This window comes from Schistocerca americana, chromosome 2 (assembly GCF_021461395.2).
Source record: "Schistocerca americana isolate TAMUIC-IGC-003095 chromosome 2, iqSchAmer2.1, whole genome shotgun sequence".
NCBI classification, from domain to species: domain Eukaryota; kingdom Metazoa; phylum Arthropoda; class Insecta; order Orthoptera; family Acrididae; genus Schistocerca; species Schistocerca americana.
In genome coordinates, this window is record NC_060120.1 from 781,112,197 (window position 1) to 781,129,654 (window position 17,458).

Genomic DNA, 17,458 nt, shown 5'->3' on the forward strand with positions numbered 1-17,458 from the left:
TCTCCTTTCATCAATTAAATTCAATATTTCTTCTGTTACCCAAGGATTTCTACTAGCCCTATTCTTTTTACCTACTTGATCCTCTGCTGCCTTTACTACTTCATCCCTCAGAGCTACCCATTCGTCTTCTACTGTATTTCTTTCCCCCATTCCAGTCAATTGTTCCCTTATGCTCTCCCTGAAACTCTGTACAACCTCTGGTTTAGTCAGTTTATCCAGGTCCCATCTCCTTAAATTCTCACCTTTTTTTCCATTCTCTACGTGTAACTTATTGGAGAGGTGGAAAGTGCCATTTTCCCTTTGTGATTATGTTTTCGATCACCGCAGATTCCCTGAATATGGGAATGTGGCTGCCAGAAAATTAAGTAACATTATTTGAGAGGGAAATGGGGATGCTTCCATATGGAAAACGACGGACCGTTTCTTTCCCAGCATTCTTCAACCCCATCCGGAACCTGGTCTGTGATAATGTCGACATCCATATCACGTTAAACTGAAGCCGAGTACAATGTTACTTTGATACTCCGTCCTACTGTCGACAACTCTTACAAAACTATCTGACATTGAAAGTCAGCTGCAAAAAGACTGTTTTGTTGATTTAATTAATCAGCGGAGCTAACATTCATTCACGTTTGGTAAGATTTTATGTGCTACGCTTTTTGGGTGCAAAATGTCGATTACATGCAATTCGCCAATGAAATTCTTCTCTACATAGATAGTGACCTGACGTGCTACGGGAAAGTGTAAGTAATGTTTCGATGTCACACTGAATTACTGTCATTATGTTAAGTGTACGGTAACGCACAATGATTACCGCGAAGGATAGCTATCGAAAAACGCTTAGGTTAGCTGTCTCATGCCCCAATGGGGCCGACAGACGATATTTCATTGCCACCTATCGGATTACGTGATGGATCACTATGAAGCTGTTAAGTAAATTAGTTTCTGATCTGTGATCTTTGGCACTGTACATTTTCACAGAGGGTAAGCATAATGCGAATAATGGATTAACGATATCTGGCTAATAGACTCGAGTACAGTATTATAATCATACAGGGCACGTCATTCACAGGGTCATCCGTATACCATGTACAAATGAAGTAGATACTGAATAACGCAGGCATGTACATTTGTAACATTTATAACGTAAGTAATAAGAAATTATGTATTATCAAGCTGCTTTATTCTAGGTTCCGTTACTTGCTCAGGATTGACAACATAAATAAATTCGTACTTTATTACGATTTTAAAGTTAGAAATTGTTCTCTGTTACATAAATTAGTTATAATGTTTTAGCTCTAAGAAATCAATGGACATGGTGATTCTCATGTCGACTGTTAATCCAAGCAAATTAAAATGTGACCATCTGATACCTCCTCTAAAACAAATTTCAGTTCTTCTTGTGAAAGAGAGAGCTCTTCTGTCATTTACCAATTAGCTTCGCAACATGGTAACATATTTAAGCGACCGTCTGTGTATTTTTCGCTTCGGAAGAACAAAGTCTTCTGCAGGCTGTGCTAATTCTGCTGAGAAGGCAGACAAACAACTTGAAGTACTCCCCTCGTGTCGTCGGCTTCCTCTGCTTTATTTAGACACGCGTGCTCCGAGTTCTGTTCTGTGTCGTTGGCAGCAGACGATTAGACTATCTCTTCATTAAAGATCAGAAATTGTAAAAATTGAGCGAACCATTAGTTCACATTTCAGGTAGGTAATGATGCACAGTGTCTTACCGTCGTGAAAGTGTGCTACATTGAGAACTTTGGCTACTGCAGAAATTATATCTCATCTACAGGATTTCCAGTTCCAGTACTGTTAAGGCATAAAATCTGTTGTCTCTATTTCCTATTTACACCGATTCTTGTTTAGTGACAAAACGCAGAGCACAAAAAATAAGTAGTTCCTTATATCAAAGTATACTGCTAATGGCCTCAATACACAGTGAGATCCAGAACTCCTCCGACAAACTTTCTGAGGTTCTGATGATTAAAATACTGCTCGATGTTGTACCGCGTCAGTGCGTAACATACTTTAATTATAAACTTAAAACCAACGTTTTGTCCGTATTACAACGACTTTGTCTTGCCCTAAGAAATGCCTTTGAAATACGGTCGAAACGTTGGTTTTAAGTTTATAATTAAACTATTTTATGCAATGAAGCAGTACAATACACATATTGATTTTAATCATCATGACATCGGCCGCGGAAGACTACGTAGTTATTTCAGAGGTTCCTCGGGGGCACTTTCTCGGTATTTTGGTGCAAGGATTTACGGTCTCCGGCGGCTCATTACAGAGTAATAAAATAATAATGATTTATTCGTTTTGTTACTGCAACCATCGCTGTTTTTGTGAAAGATCTTCACAACAGTGATTATACAATCAACAAAACGTAACATATCCGACACAGCGTGATGCAGCAACCGTTAGACAGATGCAATATTGCTGTGGTGTGTTACCGTCGGTGTGGCAACAGCTCAAGATAGTGTCGTTCTGCAGCTCTACACTCGCATTCAGTGAACCCTTACACGAGCTGCATAGGAGCCATCTTTTCACCAGTAAACCTAACCATAATAGTACTGTGCGATTAATATCGCCTGGGGTACTGCTGTTGTAGTCATAATTGGAGTGGACCCAGCAAATGAATTCCGTGAAAGTCTTTTTGGAAGCTGCCAAAGTTCTATTGCATCCGAAGAATTATGGCTCCATCTTCATGTTTGGAACTGGTGTAATTCGTCTTCGTGGACGGAACCTTAAGGGCGTTAAACTTTTATTTATATAGCGTTCTTCGATTATCCAATCACATTGTTTATTAATTTGTTCGATTGGGTTTGATTGTCAGAAGGACTGAGTATGCAGTTGTGTAATTTCGAAATCAAATGGCTCTGAGCACTATGCGACTTAACTTCTGAGGTCATCAGTCGCCTAGAACTTAGAACTAATTAAACCTAACTAACCTAACGACATCACACACAACCATGCCCGAGGCAGGATTCGAACCTGCGACCGTAGCGGTCGCTCGGTTCCACACTGTAGCGCCTAGAACCGCACGGCCACTCCGGCCGGCAATTTCGAAATCGACGATGTGAATTGAAAAAGAATAACATCACTAAAACATCTGAACAGGTTATCGAATAACAATACATTAAGTCCCTGTATAAAGCAATTACATAAGGCACTGGGCTGTGGGCTCAGTATCTGCACATTACTTTCCCTTCCGTTACACCGTAGCTGGGTAGTCAGCGCGGCTGCTTACCGTGTAAGAGACCCGCATTCGCTTCCTGTTGCTGCCCTGGATTTTTTCTTGGTGGGACACACAGTGTCGTAAGGACGACGGAGGGTTCAAGTGTGGTGCTGGACCACCCCTGAAACCTTCGTTGTGATGACAGATTGATCTTCAGCGCAGTCCGAAGTCTAGGTCTGATTGAGAGGTGACAATTCGGTTGTCAGCTAGCGGATTCAATGCATGTGAAAGCCAAATAAAGATTGTGGTGCAAATTGACCCGTAGCGAAGGCTATTGTTTATGTCCGTAAAATACTGAAAACTTTCGAGGGGGGGGGGAGGGGGAGCGGGTCAATATGTAACTTTTACCCAACTGAGGAGCTGCCTGAAGGCGCAGTAGCAGTTCCAGACTCAAGAAACCCGACAACGACTGGGAGAGAGGTCCCTCCAAACCGCCTCCAGTGACGCCATTGACACAGCACCCGAATGGCCCGTCTGGGGCCAGAATCCGGAACTTTACCTTACTTTTACCTTCTTTTCCAATAAGGTGGGTGGTTCAGCTCTCCCTGCAATACACGAAGCCACCTGTCCAATAACCTGCTCAAATTCTCTAAAAATGAGTAGAATTTTATGCACGACACTCGCACAGGGTCCATAGCAACTACATTACCACCCTCATTAAAATCGATATCTCAGAGTTTCTATATTCAGATGGTATTTTGGACCAGCTTAACATATTTATGGTAGGTGACACTGACTTAAAACTCATTTTCATTTGCCCTCTTTGGTTTATTCATATTTCATACCATGGTTTTGTCGAGTCTTATTACCAATAAGCATTTGTTTGAAAATTTTATTGTTTTACATGGTTCTTGGATCGGGTCTCTGAGCGACACATAAATTTGTCAAGACAATTTTTAAGCGTCAATTTATCAAGAAGATTTTTAAGCGTCGTATAGTCTGCCGAAGAGAGCAAAATACCACACGGAAGCAATTCCTAGGACGTGGATATGCCGTTTCTGCGAATTAACCACTTCCTCGAATCGTATTAATCCCGCAAGCTTATGAAGGACAGAATCTGAGAAGTAGGAAACAGGTACTGACAAAACTGAAGCTGTGATGGAGGACTGTCAGTCGTTAATGGGCAGCTTAGTCGGTAGGATCATTTCCCGGTTAAGGAATTATTCTGGGTTCCATACCCGATTCGACCAGGAAGCAACAACAAAAAAATGCATCACTGGAACAACATATAGTCTCATTCTGGTTTTACATACGTAGTTGTGCGTTAGGCTAACCATAAAAACATGTAGGGTTAGGGTTGGAGGCGTAGAACTCCACAACAGATGCTCGATATTTGTACTGGCTTGGTTAGTCTTGAAACAGAGGTCTGTGAGACTGCAGATTGTCTTTACAAGTTGAACTAACAGTCGATGAGGACCAATGAATGCTGTTGGACTCGTGTATGGATTTAGGAGAACCGAGTGTTGGGTACGGACAAGTAAACTGAGTAGCAGTGTGCAAACCGAGAAATAGTATGGGGTAAGTACTGTCGGATGAAGCACCAGAAGCAGACCTTGTTTTGAAGGCTGTTCCAAGGGAAAACTTGAAACCAATATGTGGTGTCAGGTGTAGAGATACAGATACCGGAATACCTGGTACGTTAACATGTACCCAATTTACTGAGTTAGTTGCTTTTCCTCTGCATCTAACACACTTCCAGCAAACACATCTCGTAATCTACTACCTCAAGTTTTCTGCACGGTCGCAACTGCACCATAAAGTGGATTATGCCTGTCAATACACACTGCCCGTTTTACGTCCACCCGTCCACACGTAAGAACGTGATCCGATGCCAAGGTGTAGTAATGTGCCATACGTACTTTGAGGTACTAACCACCTAAAACCGTATTACTCGTTGCAGCAATAAATATTATTGTGCAAATGAAGTAAATAGTGATCTAATTCTCTTCAGTACACTGTCATCGATATAGATATCAGCACTTACACCCATAACACTATGTATATACTCAATCATCAAAATGTTGCCCTTACGTTCATCAGTGTCTCTGTGATCACTTTTTGTTATGATAAAACTATGTAGTCCGTAAATGTGGTTGGATGGCAGCACAATTAAATGGATGAGCAGGTCATGCTGGAACTCATAAAAATCTTCGCCCAGTTATGCATTTGAAGAGATGTGTGAGTAGTTGTTCATAAAGTAAGACTTTATCAAAGTAGGATTCTATCAAAGTCGTTTTGCGAAATCTTGCAGCGAGACCTGGAGAACGTCTGCCACCGTTAAGTGAACGGTTGCACTATTTCACCTCGGAGAGAAAATGTCCGTTTTAGTAATCGGCTGGCGAAGGTGAATGTGCACAGAACGAAACGAAAACAGTTTTATTGTGTACGAAATGTAACAGCCACTGTGTTTCTTTGGTTCGTCAGTGACTGCCTGTTATTATCTAACCTTCTGCACCGTGCGTTGAAACGGATTTGACAGATGTCAGTGAGCGGCAAGGTAACCACACACTAGAACAATTTATTTGCAGACGCATTGGCCAGTCTGATGGTAGAAGTGCACGACATTACCTCATAAATCGTTCCACACACTCTCGATTTACCAGCGTGTACCGTATGTGAGTGTTGTGTTTCCTAATCTCAGAAGAGTGTCTTTTACAGTAAAAATTTTGGTCGACGAAAGACTGTATTTCCCTGGACTAAATTCAATGTGATTAATAGAGATTATGTGGGGAAGGAACTATCTGCTTTTGCAACACATAATATCTGTGTTTCACCTCGGTCGCAGGTTTGAATCCTGCCTCGGGCATGGATGTGTGTGATGTCCTTAGGTTAGTTACGTTTAAGTAGTTCTAAGTTCTACCCCTAGAACTTAGAACTACTTAAACGTAACTAACCTAAGGACATGACCTCAGAAGTTAAGTCCCGTAGTGCCTAGAGCCATTTGGACCATTTGTTTCACCTAATAAACTAATAAACTCTACTAAATGGCGTCGGGGCCAACCAAAGAGCTTGTCAGTTGTAAGGGTTTGGCCCAGTGGATGGAAAAGAATACTTTAGCATCGATTTCAGCGTTTTAGTGGATCGCACGATTCCGATAATTTGTGAAATGACCATCTTCGCCCTCATGCACCCTCTAGTTACGTAGAAGCTTAACAGACTTAACGTCCATGACGAAACGGCAATAGGTACAGTCAGCGTCCCACTCTCTAGTGATAAGACCCTTATCAAACTCAGGTAACGAAGTGAATGCTTCTCGACTACTGACATTCAGCGAGCTCCAAAGGCTCTTTGTTAAGTGGGAAAAGAGCTTTGGTATATACCAGTCGCGGCTATTCGTTTCCTCTGCCACTAGGAGATACTAGATTGTCGACAACAAACCATAGAAGATCAAAGACCTCTATATACACACCAGGGTCTGGGTTTGGGAAGACAGGTGTTCAAATAACTCTCCGGCTGTCTAGCTTTCGGTTTCCGTGGTTTTTAGAAACTACTGGCACATTCTATGAAGGCCTTTGCTATGATACAATGTACTGTTGTACTTCATTAACTGTGTTGTGAGCAAGTGCGTTGAGACCAGTACGAACGTGTTTGATGGCTGAAGAGCTTTGAGCAAATTCAAAGAAAAAGTTGTAAAACACTGAGGGTTATTCTACAACTAAAACACTTTTTTGAGATTTACTTGGCACCGCCGCTTCGAATGATATTTATTTTCTCTGCACGTTGTATTTCAGATATCTGGAATGTGTTTCACTTTCTTTTCATAGTTTTAGGTAACTTCTGTGAAATGAACACACGTTGTGACCTTCTCATATCAAAAGATATATTTGCATTGGCACGGAATACTGTCAGTCTGAAATAAGACGAAACGAATGATTAGTTAGTGAATGAAATAACCATAACCTCACTTATTTTTGCAGTTGATTAAGTCCATTGGGAAGCAGTCGATATAGAAATTATGAAAGTCAGTCAATCATTACTTCAGGTACTGAAATAATTTTTGATGCTCCTCCAGAAATCACAAGGAATAACATTTACCGAGCTTTTAGCTTTCTTTTCTTTTCGTATTCTCTAGTATTGACGCATCTGCTCTGTTAAAGCTACTATTTTACTTTTTCTCATTGTCCGGAACTTGTCTTTTCTTATTCTTTTCTCTCTTTCTAGCGTTACTCCTTTATGAAGCGCCCACATGAAATCTACCTTATCTGTATTCCGCTGCTGAGATGTTAACCGTAATTGAAGGAGCGAAACATAATGCATAGAGTCTAAGAGAGAAGTATGTGATTTCAGTCTGTTGTGTCTCTGGCTGTTAGCGTATTGTATTTTTCATGCGGATAAAAGTAACTAGACCGGCTTTCACCTAAAATAATGTACAAATCGCTTGACCTCGTCATTTACGTCTTGTTGTCGCTACACACATGCCTACTGTATTAGCAATTTCCGTGATAACATGTTCGTTGCGAGTGTCATTATGACCTACCACACAGTAGTAATTCCACTCGGGTCACTCGTACATGAGGTGTTTACCTACAGGGACATTTGTGTGACAAAATTCTAGCCGTATCATAAGATATGCTCGAAACATTAGCTCATTATAACACTAGACATTAGTTCTCAATAAAGAAAAATTCAAGTTTGTCAACATAACGAAGAGTAAAAATGTAGTATCCTTCGACCGTGCTACTGGTTAAACACAACTGCGTCATCCATGCCAATCGAAGTAGTGAGAGAAGTATTAGGAGACTTAAAGAACCTGAATTATTTTACGTAATTGTAGGTGAAACGAAGGACAGGCTTCGATTTAATGTTAAACATGTACGCATGCACGGCCGCAGCACAGACGCGCCAGCACATGCGCGCTCAAACAAACTTTAGTGGATTAGTATTATCTTATATCTCTCCATAAATGTTAATAGCAACAATAATAAAATGTAATATTATGTGGTTGAGATGCATAAAACAATAATTATAGTCCGTCAAAGGCTGCTAACAGCTTGTCAAGATCTAGTTGTAATAACGAGGAACTGCAAAACATGGGAAGTAAAGAAACGCAATCATAATATAATGGGCCACTCGGTTGATGCATGAGAGTTCCTCGGAAGGACTCCAATTTTATTTCATTGTCTACAACACTAGTAACAAGCTGAATGTGAAATACAGACCTGAATATGTTTTTAGATCTTGATTTCAGTAAACATTTGGAACCGAAAAATATTAAGTGGAATTTTCTAGTGTTCCGCTGAAAATACTTTTAGTAACGATAAACACAATGAAGTGAAACACATATCCCTAACCAATGCTCCATAATCGACCAGAGAGGAGTACTTGTGTAATCGCAAGGACAATACCTTCATTTTACGTTGGTCAGGAGGCAAATACGTTGACAACATACATGGACACAAACAATAAACAGGTCACATCAGAACATAGCAGTAACCTGCATTGCAGTGTTTAGAATAGGCATAAGATAAGAACAAATTTACAGGGCTCTCTTCATAGAGTGGAAGCCGTTATCAAAATTTGGTTCCCATTGTCCATGGGCTGCACAGATAAATTATAATTTTAATCTCATTAGGGGGTCTTCGCTCTGCTCTTCGTCAATATCAGACGTCGTGATTTTTTTGCTCAGCTACTTCTATTTCACATTCCGCATCGTACGACACCAACTTGAGCGGGGTGCTTTCTGAAAAAATTCTTTCTGAAAAAATGCTTTCTGAAATTCTCCATACAACAGGAGGCCCTAGACATGTTACTGTAGTGTGTTCATCTCGTTACGAATTTTCATGAGGCTTTACAGGGTCGATCGCTTCTGTATCCTTAGAATGGAAGGCACTCTTAAAGAATCAACACCGAAGTGGGCAACTGTAGTGAAGGACGCCAATGAGGAAGGACTCCTTTGGGATCTTTCGGGAACCGACTCTAGCTCCTCTTCGTGCTCAGACACCCGGCGACAAGCCGAAACTCAGCTCGTTAAAATATTGTAGATGAGTGCCCTTGGTACGCTGCTTTGCGATTAATCTCACTTACAGTCCTATATTTTCATACATATGGAGAGAGGCGTCTGGAACGAAGTCACTATCGGCCGCTTATTTTAGTTTAAATGTTGTGCACGAGCGCTGAGGATTAAAAACAGTGGACTGAAATATAATCTCAATCCTGTCAGCGGGTGCATCTACTTAAAATTTGTATTTGGTATGTTGCTGCACTCAAGTACATATTATAATTAATGCAAGAATTCAACTTTACGCTCAATGTGTGCGATTATCAACTGATTGATTACAAATAACGCTGTCAACGTCCTCATTCAGTCATATAATATGGTATGAATGATTCATTCCATGTCAAGGCTTAGACACCATCACTGGGTCGAAGGAACTGTCAGAAGCCGTCTGCGATACAAAACGATCAAAGTGACCGAAAGCAGTTCCAGATCCCCTTCAATTAACAACTAAAATCATCGACTTCGTTTATGTTTTGCAGGTGTACCATGACTCTAAGACCAATTATAAATAACCAATAGTAATCCAGGGAAACAGCAACGAGAGAATTCGTTACTTCAGAATATGCTGCAGCTTTCAGCAGTTGTCAGTACAGTTTGTCTAGAAAATCGATTCGTAGGTTATATCTTTGAGAAAAAGTCTTTACTAAAAGCGCGTGTATTAGAGAACAACACCCAGTAGCCAAACGTCTCCCATGTAGTTTCGAACTTAGGGTCAAATATACATTTCACATTCACGTACGCCCGAGACGCTTGAGGCTTTTACTATTGCTTCCGCCACGGTCATAGCGTGAAATAGAATGTGTACGTAGGTAAATGTAAATTCATTCTCCCCAAAGGATTTCACCCTTAAAACCATCTTCCACGCTCTGGCGGAGTTGTATTTTCATTCTACCTCCACTTTCACTCCAAATTTTAGCAAACTCTCAGTTGTAATGACACGAGTAATCACACAAGATATCTAAGTACACAGTGTCTTAGTGTAAATGATTTACCAGTATTTCCTCTAAAAACATAATCTTCCTGTGATACATGTAGAAGCTATGGTGGGAAGAAATCATTTTATATCGTAGCAGCATCTTAAGAGGAAATTTCTTTTTCGTATTAACACATGCAACGTTAATTATTTCTCATTCGCTCCATTCTGAAATAGTCTTTCATAGCGGGAAGCCATTTTTGTTTATTTCTATGCATGTGTGGTGGCGAAAATATATGATCTTGTAGGGGTCATATGAAGAACAAATGGGACGATCCGATTCATTTTTGAGATAACACAATTAAGTTATCGTCTCCCTTGACTATCAGAACAAATTCTTTTATCTCATCATCAATTTCTTCATAATTTATACAGCCCGCTCCCGGTCGCCCAATGGTCAGCGCAACAGAATGACATTCTTAAGGGCTCGGGTTCGATTCCCGGTTGAGTCGGAGATTTTCTCCGCTCAGGAACAGGGTGTTGCATTGTCCTAATCATTATCATTTCATCCCCATTGACGCGCAAATCGCCGAAGTGGCGTCAAATCGAAAGACTTGCACCAGTCGAACGGTCCACCCGCCAGTAGGCCCTAGTCACACGACATTTTTATTTATCACCTGCGGAGTCAGTTGGCATGTAAACCTGTACTATTGTGGCGGCTGTGGGCTTAGTGTCTGTCTTGGCTACTATAATGTGCTTGCAATGCTATTAATAGTAGCTTAAACGCATTCATGTATTTTTATTCATTATTAAACCGATTCCTGCATCACCCCTGTTTGATTTTGTATTTATAGCCATTTATTTACCTGCGCAGAAATCCTGTTCCTCCAGCCACAGAACATCACTAACTCCCTCTGCATCAAACCTTAAAGTATCCATTACCCACTTCAAATTTTCTAGCCTACCTGTACGATTAAGGGATCTAACATTTCACACTCCAGTCCATAGGACGCCAGTTTTGTTTCTTCTGATGACGACATTTTCTTGTGTAGTCCCCGCCCGCAGATCCGAATGAGGGCGGGTTGCAGTTGCTACTCTGATATGGAAAGGTTGGCTCAGGGGAGGAACTCGGGGCCGGCCGCATCAAAGCAGTCAGAAGACTGATGACCTAAGAAAAAAGAAAAAAATTGCTGTCTCCATTAGCTATTTCATGACAAATCTATTGGACAGTATTTTACGTGTAATATTGTTTACGTACTTCACTGTGAGCCACTAAAAGACAAGAATGTCATCCCCTCACATTATCGTTTGCGGGAATATTATATATGGTTTTGTGAAAAGTAAAATCTTCTTAAGTTCCCAAGCAAAATCAATTGGCAGCCCTTCTTTCTCTACACAGATGTCTCATAAATACAGGTACGCACAAATGAGCATATACTTTCCACACTTTGCAAACAATGAAATTTATATAAATAAAAAAATGAATGTTCGTTTGCTCAAAATGTTAAGTCTTCGAAACGAAAAACTTTCTAAAGCGAACAGCACATGAATATTTCTTGGTTTACAAAACGAGTTTCAACATACTTTGCTGACATCTTCAGGTCTCATAAAATTGGTTCATCTTAAGTTGTACCTCACGCCAAGCTGACATGTAGATAAAATGTAGCACATTATACAAAGGTTTGTCATAAATAAAACATTTAAAATCAAAAAGTATCTTGTGGACATCGTCATGGAATATACGTAGCGTTCACACATGATTGAATATGGCTATGTGCACAAGGTGCTTTCCCATTTTAAATATTTTGTTTATAACAAACCTTTGTATCAGGTGCTAAATTTTATCTACATGACAACTTGGAGCAGCTCAAAATGAACACATGTTATAAGATAAAATTTTGAGGACCTGAGGATGACAGCAGTGTCTGTCGAAACGGGCTGTTTGTATATAAAGAATTATTTACACTATCTTGGCATTAGAAAATTTGTACAAAGTAAAACAGATCGCTCCCAGATCGATTCTTCTAATTCCTCAACAAGAGATAATTCAAGTTGTTCGCCGATTTCTTTGAAGTTTACCGATTTACTTACTCATTTTAAACGACTTCAGTTCCCGATCAAGGTTCCGCTGGTGACAACAATTATTAACTATCAAGGTAGGTGAGAGGAAAGGAAGAGGAGATGAGTGGAGAGAGGGGTGGGAGTAAATGGCCATTGAGAGGGGCAAGGAGAAGATTGACAGAGAGATGGGAAGGAGGTGGTCGTGGACAGACAGAGGGAGAAGAAGAAGAAAGGATACATGTATAACACAATTCCTAAATATATTTAGCAATTACAAAGAAATGCCGGGTTTGATAGTCCTAAATTAAAATTAACTTAATTCTGTCACAACTTGCGTAGCTAACTGACTGCACCAAGTAACTTGACTCAGCCAGTAGAGTTGTTTTTCAAGATATTATAAATTTCTGACAGTGTTTTAAGAAAAATACAGGTTTACTTTTAACGTTATGACGCCAAGATAAATTTTAGGATATAGGCCAGGAACCTACTACAGGCAGTAGCACCTGGGCAAAAAGCAGTCCGTATGCACATGTAAATTAAATTACACTGTCCAGTGAGATTAATGTGACCAACTGTAAAACGACTGTAAGACCACATTTTCAGCGTGGACCACGTTTTTACTTGGCCACTGTGACTGGGTTCGGAGCCTGGAGTGGCTGGTGACACCACACCGGCTCCCGTCCCCACTCACACCGTTGCCCGTGTCCAGCCACGTGGAGGCGGGCGCTATTTGTTTTCATTTCTAAACAGTTGTTTTTTTGTGCAGCATTTAAATAACATTACAATTAATACAATGGAAGTAGGAAAATGATACATAAAAAATTTGGTGCGCAAGAAGAGTTGAAAAAAGAAGATAGGAAATGAGTATAGAAAGAGAAGTTCCCGTCACATGATTTTGGGTGGCGGCCAGGGTCTTGGAATGAACTTCAAGTCACTGGACGCCACTCACGATTCGTTTTCTATGTCTACCATTCTTAAGCTAACATCAGTATAAAAATAAAGAAAGAAAATACAAGAGGGCACTCCATGTCTAGCATACTTTGTTCATTCTCGTTAAATGCCCAGCAATTAGCACCTCCCGGGTAGGCAAACTACCCGGCCTGAACGGTGGTTTTCCCCGATCTACATTAATGTATCCGTCTGGTTGGGCTCACCTAAGAGGGACCACAATTAAGGTTCTTCCATCCAGGCCGTGCGTCGTTGCTCACCAGGAGGCGTAGGTCCCTTAAAGAGTTACCTAACTTTAAGCTCCTGCTCACTTACTGTGTGCCTCTCGTTGGACGTGGAGGTGCTGCAAAATATTTACATCTGTACAGTTGCGTTTTTTTTTTAAGTTTTATTCGAGTGTGTTATGTCGTATGCACCTCGCTCCGGCTTTTCTGGCCCATTTTGTTTTCGCTCAGGTTGCCACTATTTATCATCAACGTCAGTCATATCAATATCTGTGTCGTTGGCTAGGTCTGAGTCTGTATCTTCTTCTTGAATAGAGGTGTCAGTGGTGTCATCAAACCCATGGGCACTCTGCTATGTTTGTGAACCGACTGACCTTCTGTAAGGTCTGTTACGTAGGTATTCTATGTATGGAATCTTGGAGGTTTCGTTAGTCAGTGTATATAGTTCTGTCCACTGGTGCGAGTCGTGTAGTATGGCATACAGTTCGTTCTGTGTGTTCTAGTGGTTGACATGTAGTGTGTGTCTTATGTTTATGCGCTACCCGCAGAAGAGGACAATGTATTCTGGGGAACATTCTTCCCCGCATGTGCATCTACTAGTCTGTCGCAGACTCACACGGCTCAGGTGCGTGGGATAAGGGTAATGTCCTGTGAGGAAATGTACCATACCGCGGCTGGGATCGATATATTTTAGTTTTAGTCTTTCCCTGATATCAGAGAAGAAGTTGTAAAATCGGCGGCCCTTATCACTATTGTCCCACTCGCTCTGCCAGGTATCCACTCGCCATGCTCCGAGTTGGCGTGTTGTCTCAAGCGGTGCACCAGTGATCTGCCGAACCTGGTCTGGTCTCCCCATCCTAAGCCAGTACCTTGCTTACGGCACCTGCTGCTTATATCTACTGGGAAGATTCCCATCACAACGCATAGTGCATCGGCTGACGTTGTGCTGAAGGGCCCCGCCAACAGATGTAGGTCACTTCTTTACCCCCGACGTACATCAATTCTGTTAGTAGAACCGCTGCAGCGTGGACCGCTGTGATGCGTGAAAGAACATAGCTGCAGAGTGAAAATCTCATTCTGGAAACATCCCCCAGGCTGTGGCTAAGCCATGTCTCCGCAATATCCTTTCTTTCAGGAGTGCTAGTTCTGCAAGGTTCGCAAGAGAGCTTCTGTAAAGTTTGGAAGGTAGGAGACGAGGTACTGGCAGGAGTAAAGCTGTGCGTACTGGGCGTGAGTCGTGCTTCGGTAGCTCAGATGGTAGAGCACTTGCCCGCGAAAGGCAAAGGTCCCGAGTTCGAGTCTCGGTCGGGCACACAGTTTTAATCTGCCAGGAAGTTTCATTAATGTGATTCATCTGAAAAGGCCAGCTGTCACCATTCATTGGACGTCCAGTTTCGATTCTGGTGAGAAAATTCCACCCTTAGTCGACAGTGAACAAGAGTCAGCATGGTTGCATGAATAAGACGCCTGCTGCGGAGGCCCATACAAAGTAACATTCGCTGAACGGTCGTTGAGGAGAGGCTGTGGTTAGCCTCTCGGTTCATCTGGGTGATCGAGGCTGTTGTTAGCCCCTTGGTTCATCTGGGAGGTCAGATGGCCATCAGTTGCACGTCTGTTTGCCCAAACATATCTCTGGAGATGTCGTCCTCCCCTGTCATCTATGGCTCCTAGTACATCGCTATTGCTTGGGCGCGGTTTTTGGATAGCGCCACACAGGGTGTACTTCAACCATGGTGGGAAGCAAATAGTCTATAAACTTTATTCTGAAATGCTTCCACCCTTGGACCGAAAGGCATTGATCACGCCTCTTTTGGACTTCAGATAAATCGCTGTTTCTGCATTAAGGTAACGGCTACACTGTTATCCGCGTCCCCCCTGATACTCTTCATATACCCTCCACTGCTAGCGTCACTGCCATTTGCTGCCTGTGAGAGGTTCTAACATAGACGGTGGTGACATTTATGTGTCTGGAAAGTGAACATTTATAAAAGGACACAGAATAAATACTAGTCCGCGTGATTTACAATGCTAAACGAAAGAGTAACTTGCCTGAATGAGTCGTCAAATACTGTGGAATTCCAGCCTCAGCGTTTAAAAGGTTCGCTCAGGGCACTTCACGCAATGAACAAATATCCTGGAACACTGTTCACTCATTCCACATCTGCACTGTCACAGCCAGACCGTCCGAGGCAATAGTTCCATGGAGTTGTACAGATCTCTGCGCCGTATGTTATCCGAGAAGTGCACGGTATGGTGTCTGAGTGGTCACTGATGCGTTGTCCTGTAGACGCCCTCTCTAAGTGCCTTCTGCCTTTTCCATAGACGCGATTCTGCCTGTTTAACACTGAGGGACTTCCCTTGAACATTACCTATCTATCATTAAAATTATAACGAAGTTGTAGCTGGACCGGTAATGCCAACAGTGTTTTCACATATCACCTTAGATGTGCAGCAATGTTTCATATTTGGTACAAAATCAGAAATAAGTACAAATAGTGACATAAAGAAGGGGAGAGTTGGTTAAAACAGGGGACGTAATGAACTATGTGTATCAACCTGCTGAGTTTTTAATCACTAATTGTCCAATCTGTCTACTTAGAATTGGGCATGAAAAATATATATTTAAAAACAATGCCTCATCACAGAAAAGAATTTTTCACGCTTCTGTCAACTACCCCATTTTATCAGACTAGTTGGGTAAAACACAGAACTACATTATAACTAAAATTAAAAAAATACTCCATTTACAAACCCTGACAATCACTTCATGAACAAAAATCACATTTATATGGTTCATCATCATCATCATTAATACCGGCGCACTGTTCATGAGCTCATGCAGCAGCCTTCTTCAGACTTACAATTGGAGAAAAGTTCGTTACAATAAATTCAAGCTCTATTATTATTTACTCCTTCTACTTCTGACGATGTTCTATACTCCCGCACTTTTCCACCTTTCTTTTCTTTCTTCTGTGACTTCAGTAAGCCTGTAACTGTTAGAATGTGGCCCCATTTGAAGTTTCATCTTGGGAGTCTTCCCCTTTTTCATAGAAGACTTTAATTCTTCCTTATAAGGTGAACTTGTAAGAACAGCTGTCTTTTCTCTTCTTCCGTCAGATATTTGTTCCTTTCTTTCAGCTATCGGCACTGCTTTAATGTCTTTCGGAGAGACGTGGAAAGCTGAAGTTGAAGGCTTAGGCCTATCTGACTGAGAAGACCCTGGTGTGGTTGGAAAAGATGTTTCTCTGTTTAATGACTCTGAAGTAGGTTCCGAAGGCGGGACATCACCTTTCTCCAACGGTGGATCAGCGTCTGTTGATACGATACATCCAATCAGGGAAAATATCTGCATTCAGTGGGAAGATTCCAGTTTTACGGAATGCATTTACAGCAGTCTCAATAGAAGCATGAATGCTGTCCCATACACCTCTGAAACTTGATTGGTGGTTATCACGTGTCCAGGATGACACTTAATCCACTTTCTAACCTCTTGAGAGTAAGAATTACCCATTGGGGCCATGAATGCGACATCCAGGGGCTGCATTCGGCGGGTGCAGTGTGGGGGGAAGCATAAGAGATGAACATGGTTTTCTCTAGCCATATCAATAACTTCAGTATTCTTTGTGTGTGTTGAGTAACCATCTGAGAGCAGAAGTGGTCGAGCGGCTCTAGGCGCTACAGTCTGGAACCGCGCGACCGCTACGGTCGCAGGTTCGAATCCTGCCTCGGGCATGGATGTGTGTGATGTCTTTAGGTTAGTTAGGTTTAAGTAGTTCTAAGTTCTAGGGGACTGATGACCTCAGCAGTTAAGTCCCATAGTGCTCAGAGCCATTTGAACCATTTGATACTCGGCAGTAGATCCTGGCGGAGCATTATCCAGAAGCTCAGGCTTGGCTATTTGTCTGGGGTACACAAATATTGTGGGCATATAAATTCCAGAAGCGCTCATAGAGGCTACAGCAATCATTAAGGTGCCTCTCCCCGCGGAAACCAAACCGCCAACTTGGCATTTTCCCCTCAAGGCAAGCACCTCTGATTGTTTATTAGGGACTGTTGTTATTCCTGTCTCATGC